Source organism: Aquarana catesbeiana, linkage group LG12 (genome assembly GCF_042186555.1).
Source record: "Aquarana catesbeiana isolate 2022-GZ linkage group LG12, ASM4218655v1, whole genome shotgun sequence".
NCBI classification, from domain to species: Eukaryota; Metazoa; Chordata; class Amphibia; order Anura; family Ranidae; genus Aquarana; species Aquarana catesbeiana.
In genome coordinates this window covers 124,783,907-124,804,280 of record NC_133335.1, presented here as the reverse complement: position 1 = coordinate 124,804,280, position 20,374 = coordinate 124,783,907, and the positions used below count along the sequence as shown (strand labels likewise).

Below are 20,374 nucleotides of genomic sequence, written 5' to 3'. Positions count from 1 at the left end.
ACCATCCCTCCTTTGGCCACATGAGATGGAAGATGTGCCATTGAACATAAAGCATGGTACATTGACCGTGGGGCACAAGGCCTCCCATCTTCATGATACCAAATACCTTTCTCAGTTTAATATATAGAAAAGTGCAGCGAGGGATAATAAACCAATGGTTTTACCACGTGAACTTACATTAAAGTGACATATATATCATAATCAAAAATATCAAGTGAAATAAAATAAGTTGAAAAATCAGGTGAAAATAAATGAAAAGGGGAAAACCATACATAAATGTATGTGTTAAAGAAATTATGTGCCTAAAAGTGACAAAGTTCATAAATGAAGGTGTTCCAATGGAAAAACTTCAATACAGGAACCAGGGTCTATGTTCTCCACTTGTGCTGCCCGTCACCTTATAGTAAACAATGGAGGCTTACCAGAAAGCCTGCGACCGCCCTTCTCTTTTTTTTAACAAAAAAGTTTATTAAGGTTTTCCAGAAACAAACATTTTATAACGGGTTAGTCATAGATACATACATCTTACACAGTTTTTTTACATTTCTCAACACATATAATTGTATTGGTCGGAGCGACACTATGCTAACAAGAACATTGCGCCTAAGCCGGGTAGGGGTACAAGGGGCCCATTGATTACCTTCAAATCATACACTTCAATCCCACAGTCATATAAGGAGACACAGAGTTTTATTAGTGAGGAACAGGTTATATCATGTCATTTATCGTGTGCCATGACCCGGGGTCCTCAATCAATTGTTAAATGTTTTGCCTTCACCCATGCTGCCCAAATCTTCCCAAATTTTTTAGGACAATTTCTTCCCATATATGTCATTTTATATAATGGTAATGCTTTATTTATCAAAGACTGCCAAAGCTGTCTGGTGGGTGGTTGGGCCTGATTCCAATGTAGTAGGATTGCCTTTCTAGCGTATAGTGTGGTATAGAAGATAAATAGTTTCTTCCCCCATGAGACCTCTAGGAAGTCGCAGATACCTAACAGAAGAGGGATCGGGCTGTATGGGACCTTCACTTTCCCAATAGAGTTAATATCAGCGAGTATATTTTCCCAGAATTCCTTCACACCAGGGCAGGACCAGACTGTGTGGAAGAAGTCAGCGTCATCCGAGCCACACCTAGCGCATCTCGCCGACCTATCAGGGTAAATTCTTGCTAAACGTATTGGAGAGTAATATGCACAGTGAAGAAACTTCAATTGCATGAACCTGTCCCTAGCCGAAATTGTAAGCGGTAAATATTGCTGAATCCCCTCTTCCCAGTCGTCATCTGTCAGCTCCGGAATATCCCCCCGCCATAACTCACACAACTGGGATACTCTAGATGTATCATGCGATGCAAATATATTATACAACGTGGACAGCGTTTTCCTAGTATCCTGGGATTTAAGTGCATTTTCCACCTGCGACCTCTCCAGATTCAGTTGGTCAGGGAACTGGGACCTGAATGCATGGCGCAACTGGAGGAATCTAAAAAACATATGATTCGGGAGATCCCTATCTCTTTTTAAGGCATCGAAGGAGATCAATCGGCCCTGTGATACTATATCCCCCAAAGTTTTGACCTCATATCTAGCCCACACGACCGGGTCAGGAATAGAGTGAAAGTGAGGCAGCCGAGGGTTGCCCCATAAGGGAGTTGCAGGGGACCAGTCCTTGGGTCTCATAAGCTGTTTTTGAACCGTATCCCAAACTTTAAGAGTCGTTTTCATGGGGAGAGTCACATGAGCATTGGATCTGGGACCTCTATGAACCAAATTCCCCAATTCCGCAAATGAGCCCACCAACACCGCCTCCGTAGTGGAAGCAGGATTGGTCGGGTCCTCCGAGAACCACCACTTAACAGTCACCAGGACCGCTGCCCAGTAGTATTTCAGAAAGCAGGGTAGGGCCAGTCCCCCCAGCACCCCCGGCAGCTGTAGAGTTGATCTGGCTATTCTAGGGGCCTTCCCGTTCCAGACAAATGAGGTAACAATACTATCTAAGTGTTTAAAAAAGGTCATCGGTATAGAAATTGGAGTTTGACGGAATAAATAGGTAAATTTGGGTAATACCGACATCTTGATTAGGTTAACTCGGCCAACTGGTGTTAGAGGTAGGGATTTCCATGTGGCGCACTTTTGGGAAAAGTGATTGACCACCGGGTTTAAGTTGAGGGTTATGTATTTTTTTAGATCTCGATGTATTTCTACACCTAGGTATTTAAACTGAGAGACTCTGCTAAGCTGCCCATCAGCCTGCAAGGATGCAGAGCCAGCATGAAGAGGGAACAGGATTGACTTCCCTCAATTTATGCAAATGCCAGAGAATTTTCCAAAATTATTAATTACTGAGAGGGCTGTTCGTAGGGAAGTACCATCATCTCTAAGATACAGTAAGGTGTCGTCAGCATATAACGACACCTTTTCCTGTATTGGACCCCTTGTAATCCCCTGAATCTCCGGTGTAGCACGGAGGAGGGCAGCCATTGGCTCAATCGCCAGGGCAAAAAGTCCCGGTGAGAGGGGGCACCCCTGCCTAGTCCCCCTACCAAGGGGGAATGCTGGAGAGAGCACTGTACCCGTGCGTACCCTGGCCGTCGGGGCTCTGTACACCATCCTGACCCAGGAGAGGAAGGCCGGCCGAATCCGAATCTGCGGAGTACCTCCCAGAGATAGCCCCATTCCACAGAATCAAAGGCCTTCTCCGCGTCAAGAGAGGCCACAATCTCGTCTTCCACACTCTCCTCCCCGGAGGCCAGGACTGCATACAGCCTACGAATATTTATATCAGTGCCCTTCCCTGGCATAAAACCTGACTGGTCTTCATGTATAAGGGTAAGTATTACTTCGTTTAGGCGTCTGGCGAGAATTTTGGTCAATATCTTTGCATCAGCATTAAGCAGGGATATGGGTCGATATGAGGGGCATAGATGGGGGTCCTTCCCTGGTTTGGGTATAACCACTATAATGGCTTGTGCCATAATGGCTTGTGCCATAGACAGTGGGAGCTCCCCCGTTCGTAGAGTCTCTGTAAGCATTGCATGTATCCTATGGGCCACCTCACCTACGTATAATTTATAGAATTCAGGAGGGAGACCATCTATTCCCGGAGTCTTCCCCGTCTGCATAGAACCCAAAGCCTGCTGGACCTCCTCCAAAGCTATTGGGGCATCTAAGCTCTCCCTTGCCGCGTCTGTAAGTACCGGAAGCGTTACCATGTGTAAAAAATCTGAGAGTTCGTCAGGAGAGTATTGTGTCTTAGAGGAGTACAGAGTCGAGTAGTAGTCAGCAAAGCAGGCATTAATTTTAACTGGGTCAGATACCAGAGTCCCATCACTCTTTCGGATACGGGCTATGGTGGAGATCGAGGATTGCTCCTTGGCCAACCAGGCCAAAAGCCTGCCTGTCTTGTCTCCCTGCTCGAAGATTCTCTGTGTCTGGGCCAGTTGGCGTTTATTTGCCTTGGCCACTCTAAGGAGCATAACCTCCCGGTAGGCTACCCTCATATCTTGTGCTATAATAGGGTTAGAGGTAAGGGCAAATCTAGTCTCTAAATCTCGGGCCTTCGCTTCCGCTTCCTCCAATAACATTGCGTCATTTCTACGTTCCCTGGCTATGGATGACATGTAGCAACCTCTAATGTAAGCCTTAAAGGTGTCCCATACAGTCCCTGGTGTGGCGGAATTGGCATTAGTTAACCAGAATTGCTTAATCTCTTTGACCATCTCTACTTCTATTGTAGGGTGTTCAATCCAAAACCGAGACAGCCGCCAAATTCTATCTGCCTGAGGGGTAGTAGTTTGCAACGTACACAGCAACGGGGAGTGGTCAGATATCCCTCTTGAGAGTATCTCAATGTCTATAACCTTGGGGAGCATGGGCAGGCTGGCATACAACAGGTCAATACGAGATAGTGTATTGTATGAGGAGGAATGGCATGTGTACATACGGTCCGATGGGTGTTTCCATCGCCACACGTCCTCCAATCCCATTGTCTGGGACCAACGGAACAATGACGAATCAGTGGCGGGGTCTGGGGTCAGTTTATCTAGAGAGGGATTCGGAGGGATATTAAAATCTCCCGCAAGGATCACATTATCCGTATGAAACTGGGCAATCAGGGCAACCATTTTCTGTAGGAGAGAGACATTAGCCGGAGGCGGCAGATAGACCCCCACCACCACAATGGCTACTGTGTCGATGACAGCATGTAACAGCACATATCTGCCTTCTGGATCTATAAGTACATCCAGGGGTTCAAAATTAAGAGATCTATGGACCAAAATACTAACCCCCCTGGCATAACTAGTGTGGGTAGCATGGTAATGATGTCCCACCCAAGGCCTCTTCAGTCCCAATACCCTACCTCCTACCAAGTGTGTCTCCTGAAGGATGCAAATTTGTGGGGTATATTTTCTAAGGTAATCAAAAACCAGAGAGCGCTTGATTTTATGGTTAAGACCTCTGACATTCCAGGAGAGGATCTTCAATGGAGCCATATCCCGGGAAGACCGCTAAATTCAACGGGGAACCACATATCTCTGGGATTTACGAGAGGGCTCCCCCCACCCCACCCCTCCTCCATCAGTGGGCGAGCAAAAATCCCCCAAGAAGGTAATAGGACAGGAGACTTTCTAGCGCAACTTAATCCTCTGGTGTTATAGAACCCTTTGTATTGAAATGCAGTCAAGCATGCAGGTACAAGAAAACCAAGAACATAAATAAAACTAAACAAACAAAAAAAAACAAACTTCCCTCCCTTCCCACCCCACACCCCTTTAATTGAACATTGGGGTGTTTGAGTACCCATAACAACCATAAACCAACTTAAATGTAGGAGAAAACTCCTATGGGGGTAGTGTGTAGCAATCGACACACCTAGGACCTAATGGCGCGCAGGGACTCCACTACACGCATTATCTGTAGGCCATTGCTGATAAAAAGGAAAAATACTTGGCAAGGGAACAGAGAAACCCTTCAGCATTTACCCTACCACTCACACTTAGATCACTCTAAGGGTACAAACTTAGTTATACAAGCTATTCGCTCAACCTGTAGAAAATAAAGAAGGTTAATCAGTACATAACAAACACTTATACTTCTCAATTGAGACCGAACCAGGGGGCAAACCTTTGCACCCCCCTACTCCTCTATCCGGTCGGCAAGTCCACAGGCGGATCACAGTTCTGGTGAATATACAAGTGTCATGTGCAATCACATATCTCTGAGAGTAAAAGGCCCGGAGAAGCAGCATTCACCCCCCATCCACCACAGAGCAGGGAGTCTAGTATATCCATCGTCCGGGGGGGGGGGGCCACGGGGCGGGGGGGGGAGACCAACGGCAAAAGGGAGAGAAAAAAAAAAAAAAAAAAAAAATTCAAATATCACAGGGAAGTCAAAGGTGACCGACCCCTCCCGACCCCAAGTACAAATCTATTCATCAGAATATTGATCTCCTCACATATCAACATCAGACAGTGCGTCCGGTCCGCATCTTTGATCTTGTCCCCAAGAAAAAACAAATGCACTACTTCCTGTGGTCCATCAGATTTAAACAGAGAGTGGGATGCAAAAATAAATAAATAAATAAATAAAAATAAAGAACTGCTTATCTTACCGCCAACCGTCTCTGGTGAGTTAACGGAGTATTCTTGGTGGTCTCAAATTTACATATTAATGACTGCATGGCAAAGACTCAAGCCATCTGGACGCCTCTTCTGGGGAGGTGAAGAATTTTGTAGTCTCACCGTCCACCACTCTAAGCCACGCTGGGAATAGCATGTTGTATTTGAGCCCCCTGGTGCGCATCTGGGCTTTGACTTGGTCAAATGTCCTACGCTGTCTCTGTGTTTCGACCGAGTAATCAGGGAACAGCATGATCTTCGCGTTTTCAGATCTAAGTTCCCCAACTTTCCTGGCCTCTCTAAGAATTAAATCACGGTCTCTGAAGTTTAGCATGCGGAATATGAAGGTTCGTGGCGGTGCTCCCGGCGGACCCCGGACCGATGGCATCCTGTGAGCGCGTTCCACCGCAAAATGAGTAGAAAACGGAGCCTGTGGGAGAAGAGTGCGGAGCAGATGTTCCGTATAGGCCTCTGGATCTCTTCCCTCCACTCCCTCCGGAAGTCCCACCAGTCGCAGATTGTTCCTGCGATTTCTGTTTTCCTGGTCTTCAGCGCGGGATTCCAGGGTTTTCATCTTTACTTGCAGTGTACGTATTGAGGCACTGTGATCTCGAATGGTATCTTCGTTGTCTCCTACTCTTCGTTCAGCTTCCGTGAGCCTATCACGGTATTTGTCCATGTCACGTCTTATGAGGCCCATTTCGGATTGCATCTGTTCTATTTTCGTGGTGAGGGTAGTTTGGCAGCCTGTTATCGCTTGCATTAGTGCTTGAAATTGGTCTGTGGCCAGCTGAGACGATACTGCAGATGTTTCTGTGTGCTCCGTTTGGGACGCCATGTTAAGTCGCACTGCTGCACGTGTGTCTCTGGCCGGCGGTAGAGTTTTCTGGGCCGACTGCCGTTTCCTCTGTGCACCGGAGGTCGCCTTACGCATACCCAGTCTAATAATCAGCCCTTCAGCCAGGAGATTGTGGCTATGCACTTTGGGGGGCCAGAGTAAGTTATCCGTGCAGCCCGGAGCTCCCGTCCCCCGCCTCACAGCAGGGTGCTCCACGTATGGATATCTCTCAGTGACGGCTTTTACAGTACCGGATGTCGCTGTCCACGTGCCCCAGATTAGCTCCCATAGTAAGTCACTGCATAGTGGGGTGAAGAGAGTGGCTATGTGTCTTTAAGAGGCAGATGATTACTTCAGACTATCAGGTACATCAGTGTGTGGTTATGTTACACGGGATCAGAGCACAATGCCTGTAGTTCCAGCCTCTCACTCCTCCCCAGGATTCTCCACATGTGTCTGCCTGGCGCTGGGTGAGTTTGTAAGGCAGGATGCCGCCGTTTATATGCCCCAGTAATCTCTCCCAGGGGCTTGCTGCAGATCCCCCTTTCAGTGGGTTAAGGCTTGTATAGGCAGAGGAGAAGGAGCCCTCTATAGCCAGGCGGCAGGGGATCAGAGCGCGAGTCTCATGCAGTGTCGATCCCCCCGCACAGCAGGACACTCCACGCGGTCTCCCTGGCGGCGGATTTAACTTGTCCGACGCCGCCGGTATTATGACCCAAATTACCTCTCCGGGAAGCTCAGGGTCAGCCGCAGCTCAGGGGAATTAACAGGGCATCTCTATATCCCTTGAAAACGGATAATTAGGCCGATCAGGAGCGGAGCTCTTGTCCCAAACGTCCTGCTAGGTCGCCATCTTGACCACGCCCCCAATGCGACCGCCCTTCTCAGGGGGGTCAAAACAGGCTTAGTAGAAAATGCAGGAACTCTTTCAGGAATTCCCAGGTGACCAACTGGCATCAGTTGTAGCTTTTCTTTAGAAATGTTACATCCTGACCTGGCACCATTGTAGCTTTTCTTTAGAAATGTTACATCTCTGCTCAGCCAAAAATCGCAAAAGGCTTAGAGAGGCCTCCTCACAGCCATTGTAAGTATCTGTGGCTAAGCAGAGATCATCAACATACTGAAGTAAGGTAACCCCTGGCGGGGCTTCCCATTGGTCCAACACCTGTTTAAGGGCTTCATTAAATACACTAGGTGAGATGGACAAGCCCTGTGGAAGACTTTTCCAGGTGTAGGCCTGATTCTCAAACTGAAAGGCAAGGAGATATGTACACGTCTCCTCCATCTTGATTGAGAAGTAGGCGTTTGCAATATCTATCACTGTGAAATATGCTGCTTCTCTGCAAATGTTAGAAAGCATTGTGTTTGGATTAGGGACAATGGGGACACTTTGCTTTATTATTTTATTTATGGCTCTTAAATCTTGTACCATCCGGTATTTCACAGGTACATTTCGATCTAAAGGTTTCTTTTTTACCGGGTACAGGGGTGTGTTGCAAGGAGAACTCACCTTTTCCAACACCCCTTTCTTCAGGTAAAGTTTAATTTGCTCTCTGATACCATTCTTTTGCTGCTGGGATCCTGATTATTGTGGTAATTTTGGGAGAGGGACCTCTGGTTTTACCTCCACACTGATAGGTGGCACATTAAGAAATCCCACATCCTCCCTAGAGGTTGCCCAGAGTGTTTCTGGCAACCCTTCCAGAACAGGAGGGTGAGTGTGCTGTTGTGCTGCTGCAACTAAGACATGTGGACTGTCACATACATCTTGATCTATTTCAATCAGTGGAGAGGTAGCAAAGACTCCCTCTGGTGTATAAGTTATAGAACATTGCAATTTAAATAGAAGATCCTGCCCTAACAGATTGCAGGGTACAGTATCAGATAGCAAAAAGCTTGATTATAAGGAGACATCTACTAATTTTATTTGCAGAGGAGGAGTTTCCAATAACATTGCCATAGAGCCATTTAGTCCCATCACTGGAACACTATGTCCCACTGGCAAAGGGGAGATAGTATTTGTAGATATTACACTCTTACTGGCCCCTGAATCAACTTAGAATGTTGACTTCTGCTCTTCAAAAAATGGCATCTGCTGCAATGTTATTTTTACAAAGGCATCCTGGCCATCAGTGTCTGAGATAACGGGTAAAACAGAACTTAGTCAGTTCTGCCTGACCCACGATCTCCCAACCCATGACCTCTTAACCTGCTTGTGGGGTGCACTACATTCACGTGCAAAGTGGCTAGTCTGATGAATTAAAGCAAGTCTGACTAGGGAATCTACTGTTCCCCCTCCCTTCTTGACTCAATGTGGGAACCTGCATCCCAAGTGGTGTAGTAGCCAACATTATTTTTTTGTGGCTTCCTTGTCTACATATCATCCATATTTTTTTCTTAACCAACCATTAAGGTAACTGGTCTAATTCTCCTTGTGTCCTCAGAAGGACATAAAACAGTACCTGCTATCATAGGCATGCGCAAGAGGTGTGCCAGGTGTGCCTGGGCACACCCTAATCCTGGAGTTGGCAACCAGTCAGTCGTGGACAGGTGACAGTAAAGCCGCGATCCTTACATGCCGACCCCCAGAACCTGGACAGGATAGGTGGCGGGGAGTGGAAATTTGTGGAACCGATCTGTAGCAGCTGAAAGTAGGCTTCTTCTCCTCTCCCTCTCACCGACATTCAGCTGCCACAGGGGGAAAATACAGCGGGTCGGTACCAATATATGCCACTCCTCTTGTCCCAGTTCCTCTTCTTTCTGCTACCCAGGTCCCCCTGTGTGCCTACCCCCCCCATTGTTTCAGGATTACGAGCAGGGAAGAGGCCGGTTAATATGTCACAAACGCATATGTGTTTGAGCTTTGGGGTGTACACACTAATGCAATATGCTGCGCACACCTATGCCTGCTATTCAGATACTGTGCTGGAACCCACACACAGCTGTAGTTAGCTAAGAGGAAAGCAGCACATAACATACACAGACCGAGAAGACATGAACAGACAAACAGATAAAACTATTACAGTCTTTTGTATACACTCTCTCATCTGGGTTCTTTTAAATACATGTGTTTAGCATTACATATCACTAGGGATGAGCCGAACCCCCCCGGGGTTCGGTTCGCTGCAGAACATGCAAACGGACCGAAAGTTTGCGCGAACATTCAAACACCTTTAAAGTCTATGGGACGTGAACGTGAAAAATCAAAAGTGCAAATTTTAAAGGCTAATATGCAAGTTATTGTCCTAAAAAGTGTTTGGGGACCCAGGTCCTGCCCCAGGGGAAATGTATCAGTGCAAAAAAAAGTTTTAAAAATGACCGTTTTTTTCGGGAGCAGTGATTTTAATAATGCTTAAAGTGAAAAAATAAAAGTGAAATATTTCTTTAAATATCATACCTGGGGGTGACTATAGTATGCCTGTAAAGTGGCGCTTGTTTCCCGTGTTTAGAACAGTCCCTGCATAAAATGACATTTCTGAAGGAATAAAAGTCATGTAAAACTGCTTGCGGCTGTAATGTAATGTCGGTTCCTGGCAGTATGGATCAAAATTATTGAGAAAAACTGCATGGGTACCCCCCCCAGCCCATTACCAAGCCCTTTGGGTCTTATATGGATATTAAGGGGAACCCCGCAGCCAAATTAAAAAAGAAAAGGCGTGGGTCTCCCAGGCCCCATATATTCTGAACAGCAGTATACAGGCGGTCCCGACAAGACAGGGACTGTAGGTTTGTTCTTAAGTTGAATCTTTTTGTAATTTGGAACAGGTACATTTTGTAAGTGTAGCTCCAGCCAAAAAATCAATTTTTAAGCTTTTTGGATAACATAGGGAAGGGCTATCACCCCTGTAACATTTGTTTTGCTGTCTGTGCCCCTGTTCAGAAGATTTCACCTCACTTTCTGTCCCAGTGACAATTGGATTTTGAAAATTTTGAGTTATTAGGGAAACAAGGATTGGTGATAAAGCATCAGTGGGAGACACCTTTTTCCCATATTAACTCTTACAAGAGAGAATTTCCCTTCCTAGGGGTAGATTTCCTCTCACTTCCTGTTGTCTCCCTCCGTTTGTAAGTCAGATGTTTGAAAGTTGGGGACCGCCTGTATATACTATACGGCCTGCCCTATATACTCTGCAGAAAATTGGGCCTTAGGTGTTGGGGGTACCAGAACACTGTAAGCCCTCACAGTTACTCTTGGTGAGCGCAGGAATGGGCCCTGTTGTGAAATATTAGATCAAAAATTATAATTACACGCCCCTGTTAAACAGGGGCAGAAAAATTGGGCCTTAGGCAGTGGTGGTGGTGCTACAACACTGTAACCCCTCACAGGTTCTGTTGAGTGCAGGAACGAGCCCTGCTGTAAAATATTAGAGCAAATATTGTAATTACATGCCCCTGTTAAACAGGGGCAGAAAAATTGGGCCTTAGGCGGCGGTGGTGGTGGTGGCACAACACTGTAAAGCCTCACAGATACTCTGGTTGAGCACAGGAACGAGCACTGCTGTTAAATATTTGATCAAAAATTGTAATTACATACCCCTGTTAAACAGGGGCAGAAAAATTGGGCCTTAGGCACTGGTGGTGGTGCCACAACACTGCAACCCCTCACAGATACTGCAGTTGAGCGCAAGAACGAGCCCTGCTGCAAAATGTTACAGCAAAAATTATAATTATACGCCTCTGTTAAACAGGGGCAGAAAAATTGGGCCTTAGGCACTGGTGGTGGTGCCCTGAAACAAAAAAATTCTTAGAAGCTATCAACATGAACATTGGCAGTCTTCAAGGGATCTCACATTCATAGAAAAATTAATCGGTTACATCAGCATCAAGTGCTTGGTAGCTGGTGATCCAAGACTGATTCATTTTTATGAAGGTAAGCCGATCGACTGAGTCTGTGGACAGGCGCACTCTGTGATCGATTACAAAGCCTCCAGCAGCACTGAATGTGCGTTCAGAAAGAACGCTGGATGCAGGACAGGCCAGTAGCTCAATTGTATATTTGTGCAAGTGATCCATCCTCAAGACCCAGTAACCCAGTGGATTTTCGGTTGGAAAGGTCTCCAAGTCTGATCTTGCCCCTAGGTATTCCTGCACCATGTAAATTGGACGCTGGCGATGCTTGCTGGAACTGATCAGACCTTGAGGCTGCGGACTAAAGAATTATCTGAACGCATCGGTCAGACGGCCACCTTCTCCACCGCTCCTTCTGTGACTGACCAAAGCCTCAGCAACACGTTGTCCAGGAGGACCAGGAAATTGTAACCTCCCAGGCTCTGGAAACGCATTGCACAAACCTTTCTGCAAGGCCTCCCAAAGATGTTTCATCCTCTGCTCCCTCTGCGAAGGCTGGATAAGTTCCGCAACCTTACCCTTGTAACGTGGATCAAGAAGGGTTGCCAGCTAGTAATGATCCCTCTCCTTGATACCATGAATCTGAGAATCCTTTCGCAGCGTTTGCAGGATCAGGGAGGCCATGCAGCGAAGGTTTGCTGAGGCATTCGATCCGGAGTCCTCTGGGTCACTAAGGATGACATGATCCACAGCCACCTCCTCCCAGCCATGTACAAGTCCATGGGTTTCTGGGGACTGAAAACAATCCCTTGTAGACTGCTGCTGATGCTGAGTGCTAGGCTCCACCTCCATGCTGACACAATCCTCATCCTTATCCTCCTCCTCCTCTTCCTGTGTGATCGGCGGGCCCGCAGGAATACTGTCTGGATAAAGTGAACCTTGAGAGGTAAGGTAAGTCCTCCTCTTCCTCCCTCTGTTCTGCCTCAAGTGCCCTGTCCATTATTCCACGAAGCGTGTGCTCCAACAGGAAGACAAGAGGGACAGTATCACTGATGCATGCACTGTCACTGCTCACCATCCTCGTGGCCTCCTCAAATGGTGACAGGACAGTGCATGCATCCTTGATCAGTAGCCACTGGCATGGCGAAAAAAAGCCATGTTCCCCTGACCCTGTCCTGGTGCCATACTCACACAGGTACTCATTGATGGCCCTCTGCTGCGTGTGCTGCCGCTGCAGCATTGCCAACGTTGAGTTCCACCTGGTGGGTATGTCACAAATGTGGCGGTTCTTGGGCAGGTTGCATTCTTTTTGAAGGTCAGCCAGCCAAGCACTGGCATTATATGACGGCGGAAATGCCCACAGACTTTCCTGGCCTGCCTCAGGAGATCCTGTAAGCCCGGGTACCTGCACAAGAACCACTGCACCACCAAATTAAGGATGTGCGCCAAACAGGGAACATGGGTCAAGTGTCCCTGTCCGAGGGCGGAGAGGAGGTTGGTGCCATTGTCACATGCCACCATTCCTGGCTGAAGCTAGCATGGCGTCAACCACCTCTGAGTCTGCCCCTGCAGAGCTGACAGAATCTTTGCCCCAGTGTGGCTCCTGTCCCCTAAGCAGACCAACTCAAGCACTGCATGGCATCTTTTTGCCTGAATGCTTGCGTAGCCCCTTGAACGCCTAAGGAGCACCGCTGGTTCCGAGGACAAATCGGCAGAGGAAGAGGTCATAGAGGAAGAAGGAGCAGGGGGTGGAGGAGAGAGGTGTGGCAGAATCACCACTACTAGCATTTTGGAGGCGTGGTGGCGGAACAAACGCCAACAATACTGCACCCTGTCCTGCATCCTTCCCAGCTGCCAGCAGAGTTACCCAGTGCGCCATGAAAGAAAGGTAACATCCCTGTCCATGCCTGCTGCACAATAAGTCAGCGGTAGTATGCACCTTACCTCTGACCGCCTTGTCCAAGGAGGCCAAGACATTGCCTTCCACATGCCGGTAGAGAGCCGGAATCGCCTTCCGTGAAAAGAAATGGCGTTTGGGAACCTGCTACTGAGGTACCACACATTCCACAAATTCATGAAAGGGGGCAGAGTCTACCAGCTGAAAAGGCAGCAGTTGAAGTGCTAGCAATTTAGCCAAGCTAGCATTCAGCCACTGAGCATGTGGATGGCTGGAACCAAATTTCTTTAGATGGTTTAGCAACTGGGGTAGGGAAATTTGCCTGCTACAATCGGTGTATCGATTGCCCGCAAGTACGTGGCACACCTAATTCTACACCTTCATTCCTCTCAGTGCAGGTTTCTGAGAGGACTGAAGGTATAGTGGGGTTGGAGATCCCAGCTGATGAGGAGCAAGGAGAGGTCCGCCTTGTTCTTTGGTATGGGTCTTTTAAGTACTGTTACCAACGGGCTGCATGGGAGGTCGACACATGTCTGGTCAAGCATGTGGTGCCCAAGCGGCTGCTGTTTTGGCCACGCTTGATATGCTTCAGACATATGTTGCAAACAGCAACAGTGCAATCTGCTGCACACGTATCAAAAAACCCCACACCAAAGAACTTTTCAAAATACGTGGGGAGTCAGCAGATGCACCTGTGGAGCTCTGCGGTGTGGTGCAGTCGGGTGGCTGCCCTTAAGCTGGCCCCTGGAGGGCATCCTGCCTCGTTGGAGATGTGCCTCCTCCTCCTCTCTTCTATCAGGCACCCAGGTAGAATCAGTGACCTCATCATCCCCTCCCTCCTCATCACTGGAGCAAACCTGGCAGTATGCTGCAGCTGGGGGAACATGACTGCCAGTTTCTTGTCCTTCTTTAGCACCCCCTCTCTCTGGACTCACGTTACTGCCTCCCTCAACCTGGGTACCATCATCAGAGCCTTCAAAACGCTGCGCATCCTCCTGCAGCATGTACCTGACACTGTGGTCGAACAGTTCGGGGGACTCCTCCGTGCATGATGGTGGGGCTAGGGAAGGAGTGACTGACGACATTGAGCCGATGGCATAGGCCACTTTGGCAGCTGCATTAGCAGGCAAACTATGCTGAGTCTGGGTGACAGAGGATGATGAGGATGGCTTAGTTATCCACTCTACCAACTCTTCTGCATGTTGTGGATCAACACGGCCAGCTGCCGAAAAAAAGGACAAGCGTGCCCCACGGCCACCTGCTGAGGATGCACTGTGTCCACGACCAGCACTGTGGGCTGTAGACACAGAGCCTGCTTGCCCTCTTTTAGTGGCCTGTGAGCATCTGCCTCTCCTTGGTGGCCTTCCAGACATACTGTAAAATTTTATTAGCAAAACACCGCCTGAAATTTACTAGAAAAAGTACACCAGGAATGGCCTGCAGTCAGATATAGGCATGGCTATACTAGAATGCAGTGGATATATATATGTAGGAGACTGTATATATATTTTATGCACTGCAGATCACTGAATCACCTGCCTACCTGCCTGAAAGTATATTTGAAAACGTACACCAGGAATGGCCTGCAGTCAGATATAGGCTTGGCTAGACTGGAATGCAGTGGATATATATATGTAGGAGACTATATATATTTAATACACTGCAGATCACTGAATCACCTGCCTGCCTGAAAGTATATTTGAAAACGTACCCCAGGAATGGCCTGCAGTCAGATATAGGCTTGGCTAGACTGGAATGCAGTGGATATATATATAGTGGGGACAGAAAGTATTCAGACCCCCTTAAATTTTTCACTCTTTGTTATATTGCAGCCATTTTCTAAAATCGTTTAAGTTAATTTTTTTCCATCATTAATATATACACACCACCATATTGACAGAAAAACACAGAATTGTTTACATTTTTGCAGATTTATTAAAAAAGAAAAACTGAAACATCACATGGTCCTAAGTATTCAGACCCTTTGCTGTGACGCTCATATATTTAACACAGGTGCTGTCCATTTCTTCTGATCATCCTTGAGATGGTTCTACACCTTCATTTGAGTCCAGCTATGTTTGATTATACTGATTGGACTTGATTAGGAAAGCCACACACCTGTCTATATAAGACCTTACAGCTCACAGTGCATGTCAGAGCAAATGAGAATCATGAGGTCAAAGGAAGAGCTGCCTGAAGAGCTCAGAGACAGAATTGTGGCAAGGCACAGATCTGGCCAAGGTTACAAAAAAATTTCTGCTGCACTTATGGTTCCTAAGAGCACAGTGGCCTCCATAATCCTTAAATGGAAGACGTTTGGGACGACCAAAACCCTTCCTAGAGCTGGCCGTTCGGCCAAACTGAGCTATTGGGGGAGAAGAGCCTTGGTGGGAGAGGTAAAGAAGAACCCAAAGATCACTGTGGCTGAGCTCCAGAGATGCAGTCGGGAGATGGGAGAAAGTTGTAGAAAGTCAACCATCACTGCAACCCTCCATCAGTAGGGGCTTTAAGGCAGAGTGGCCCGACGGAAGCCTCTCCTCAGTGCAAGACACATGAAAGCCCGCATGGAGTTTGCTAAAAAACACCTGAAGGACTCCAAGATGGTGAGAAATGAGATTCTCTGGTCTGATGAGACCCAGAGAGAACTTTTTGGCCTTAATTCTAAGCGGTATGTGTGGAGAAAACCAGGCACTGCTCATCACCTGTGCAATGCAGTCCCAACAGTGAAGCATGGTGGTGGCAGCATCATGCTGTGGGGGGAGTTTCAGCTGCAGGGGCAGGACAACTGGTTGCAATTGAGGGAAAGATGAATGCGGCCAAGTACAGGGATATCCTGGACGAAAACCTTCTCCAGAGTGCTCAGGACCTCAGACTGGGCCGAAGGTTTTCCTTCCAACAAGACAATGACCCTAAGCACACAGCTAAAATAACGAAGGAGTGGCTTCACAACAACTCCGTGACTGTTCTTGAATGGCCCAGCCAGAGCCCTGACTTAAACCCAATTGAGCATCTCTGGAGAGACCTAAAAATGGCTGTCCACCAATGTTTACCATCCAACCTGACAGAACTGGAGAGGATCTGCAAGGAGGAATGGCAGAGGATCCCCAAATCCAGGTGTGAAAAACTTGTTGCATCTTTCCCAAAAAGACTCATGGCTGTATTAGTTCAAAAGGGTGCTTCTACTAAATACCGAGCAAAGGTTCTGAATACTTAGGACCATGTGATATTTCAGTTTTTCTTTTTTAATAAATCTGCAGAAATGTCAACAATTCTGTGTTTTTTGTCAATATGGAGTGCTGTGTGTACATTAATGAGGAAAAAAATGAACTTAAATGATTTTAGCAAATGGCTGAAATATAACAAAGAGTGAAAAAGTTAAGGGGGTCTGAATACTTTCCGTCACCACTGTATGTTAGGAGACCGTATATATATTTTATGCACTGCAGCTCACTGAATCACCTGCCTGCCAGAAGTATATTAGAAACAGTGCACTAGGAACGGCCTGCGGTGAGATATAGCTAAACTGTATGCATATATATATGAGACTAACTATCTATCTATCTATATATATATATATATACATATATATATATTTTTTTATTTTTTTATTTATTTCAGGTACTTATATAGCGCAGTCAATTTACGCAGCGCTTTTACATACACATTGTACATTCACATCAGTCCCTACTCTCAAGGAGCTTACAATCTACGGTCCCTAACTCACATTCATACATACTAGGGACAATTTAGACAGGATCCAATTAACCTACCAGCATGTCTTTGGAGTGTGGGAGGAAACCGGAGTACCCGGAGGAAACCCACGCAGGCACAGGGAGAACATGCAAACTCCAGGCAGGTAGTGTCGTGGTTGGGATTCGAACCAGCGACCCTTCTTACTGCTAAGCGAAAGTGCTATCCACTGCACCACTGTGCTGCCCACATAATATATATTAAATACCCTGCAGCTAACTGAATCACCTGCCTGAAGTATATTAGAAACAGTACACCAGGAATGTCCTGCAGTCAGATCTAGCTAAACTGGATACAGTGTGTGTGTGTGTATATGTGCGTGTGTGTGTGTGTGTATATGTGTATATGTGTATATATATATATATATATATATATATACATACACAAGCCTGTATGTGTGTGTGTGTATGTGTATATATATATATATATATATATATATATATATATATATATATATATAATTTATATTTATACTAAATACACTGCAGCCAACTGAATCGCCTGCCTGCTCAATCTAAATGAAATGACACTCTCTCTCGGTCAACGCCAGCAACACACTACACAGGGCGACGTGCAGGCGGCCTTATATAGTGTGGAGCGTGGACTTAACCCCCTGAGCCATAATTGGCCAAAGGTCATAGTGCATGCTTGGCCAATCATCAGACAGCAATGCACTGCGTTGTCATAGTGCATTATGGGGAGTGACGTGCCACTCGAATTTGGCGTGAACGCCCCATAATGTTCATATTTTGACGAACGATCGAACAGCCAATGTTCGAGTCGAACTCATGTTCGACTCGAACATAAAGCTCATCCCTACATATCACTATACTCTCCCCAGCTCCCACAAACACAGACAAGCACATGTTATGTGAGGAAAAGCCACTCACCCGAGCGCTCGTCTTGTCTGCCATTATAGGGGTCAAACGGCACCAAAAATGAATAGGGATTTAACCTTAAGGTTCCTTATTTTACTGAAAACCTGTGAAATTACCTTCAGACTGAGAGAGTTCCAAATCATTTTTATTTGTTACGCAATTACATTACATAATTACGGAGAGCATGCACACATAAGGCCGTCACAGTATGCTCTGAATTCAATACAGCTAGATATCCCCTTTATAAGGTGTGTTATCAGCAAGTCACCTAAGCCCAGCTGCCGAAGCTGCAGAGTGAAAGTACCATGCTCGTCTGCGCTCTTTGGTATGTTTTCACAAACATGTTCTCACAAACATGTTTTCTTGAGATAAGTACATGGCAGCATGGCACTCTCAACCAAATTCATAATCGCCATCTTAGTTTCTATCTTGCTTAACCACACTTTAAATAATGTTCATAACTAGCATTATTATTGTGTGTTTTGCATATAACGCTGACTATAAACGTGCTTTGCACTAAGATCTATGATCCTGTAAAGAGCATCTTATAATCCTTATACAATACCTGGAGTGGCCAATAAACACACGGTGACCTATATTAGGTATAGATGTTAAGGTGAGGGCAGAGAGTGAGTGACTGGTGGTGGTATTCACTGAAGAGTGGACTTTTTGTATTGATAAGGCATCGGTCTGGAATTTATAAACTGTGTATTATATTTATAATATTACAGCAGTGGTGGAACCCTCTCACTTGCACATTGATGGACTCTTGAATGAATTTTTTTTTCTATATTTGAATATTGCATATATTGGATATGGGTTAATATGTATACATAATTGTAAAATATTGAAATCACGATTAAAGCATTCATCACACTTTTATTGTTTTTGTGGTATTGATGATTAATGCCCCGTACACGCGGTCGGATTTTCCGATGGAAAATGTGTGATCGGAATTTCCGACAACAAGGACCTATCACACATTTTCCATCGGAAAATCCGACCGTGTGTAGGCTCCATCACACATTTTCCATCCGATTTTCCGACACACAAAGTTTGAGAGCAGGCTATAAAATTTTCCGACAAGATCCGTTGTCGGAATTTACGATGGTGTGTACACAAATCCGACGCACAAAGTGCCACGCATGCTCAGAATAAATAAAGAGATGAAAGCTATTGGCTACTGCCCCATTTATAGTGCCGACGTACGTGTTTTACGTCACCGCGTTCAGAATGATCGGATTTTCCGACAACTTTGTGTGACCGTGTGTATGCAAGACAAGTTTGAGCCAACATCCATCGGAAAAAATCCTAGGATTTTGTTGTTGGAATGTCTGATCAATGTCCGACCGTGTGTACGGGGCATAAGACTACATAAATGTTTTGCGGCACTATACAAGTTATTGATTCTAAGACTAGTAGTGTCATCAGGTAAAATAAAAGGGGGAAAAAAAGCTAAAAAAAAAAAAAAAAGAATTCCATTGCAGCCACCTCATCTAAGGACTGGTACGCTGCAATAAATTGCATTTTTGTTTTTGGATGTATATGGTTTAGGTACATTTTAATAATCTACTGAGTGCACTTTTTGTTAAGACTTGAATATGCAATTTCCTGTTTAGCGTTTTGCACTGTAAATTCTGTTTCAGTGATGTAGTCTGTAACGTATAAAAAGTAATACATGTATAATAATCTCTTTTCCAGCCTTTCTGTGATGGCTCTCATCGAAAGCAAGCTCCTGGTCTCTCACCACTACGTTTTACCCTCACAGAAGACAAGAAAGCATGGCTCTGCGGCTGCAAACAGACCAAGTCTCCACCATATTGTGATGGCACACACAAAGAGAGTCATGTGCAAAATTCTGTTGTGCAGTCTCAATGAGTATAAAGCCAAAACGCACAGACCTGTGTTATCAAGGGGGGATTCCAAGAGCCATGTGCAAAATGTTGCTGTATAGTCTCAATGAGTACAAGCCCAAAACTTACAGACCTTTGTTATTAAATAGATTTTCAGTTCAGTTGCAGAGTCCAGGCCAAGGTTTATTTTGACATGTTTTTACATTCCACAAATTATTTTCAAATACAAATATTTAAATGTATTATTCTTTCATTTAAAAAGCACACATGTGGCATCCCAATATTTGGGAGAAGTAGCAGAATGTGTTTTGGGGTGTAATTCCATGTATACCCACAATGTACTGTATGTGAGAAATATCTTGCAAAAAATGAGATCAACTCAACATGCCTCTCGGCAAATACCTTGGGGTGTCTATTTTCCAAAAAGGGGTAATTTGGGGGGGGGGGGACGTGTTTGAACTATCCTGGCATTTTAGGGCATCTATAAACATTACGTGTATGGCCAGCATTAGGAGTTTCTGCCACACTCCTAATGTTGGGCATACATGTGATGTTTTTTTATTTATTTTTGTTTTAATTTAACTGTGGATGAGAAACCTCATCCTAACGTATGTATCCTGAGAGCAGAATCCTATTTCTGCCAGAATAAACAGATCAGTGCTGCAGCTTATTGGCTTTCCTAGTTAATAAAAACACAGAGTAACAAAATAACTCAATAAAACAACAGTTTTTTTTTACTTTTAATAAC

The 20,374-nt window shown here is 45.7% G+C and overlaps 1 long non-coding RNA gene across 1 annotated transcript in view; it reads left to right on the top strand.

The window, feature by feature from the left end:
* Nucleotides 1-19,607, top strand: part of LOC141114557 (uncharacterized) — a 156,011-nt gene extending 136,404 nt beyond the window's left edge. The window contains exon 4 of the long non-coding RNA XR_012236928.1: nt 19,475-19,607. This is a non-coding gene — a long non-coding RNA (uncharacterized lncRNA). The remainder of the gene's footprint in view (nt 1-19,474) is intronic.
* The last annotated feature ends 767 nt before the right edge of the window (nt 19,608-20,374 follow it).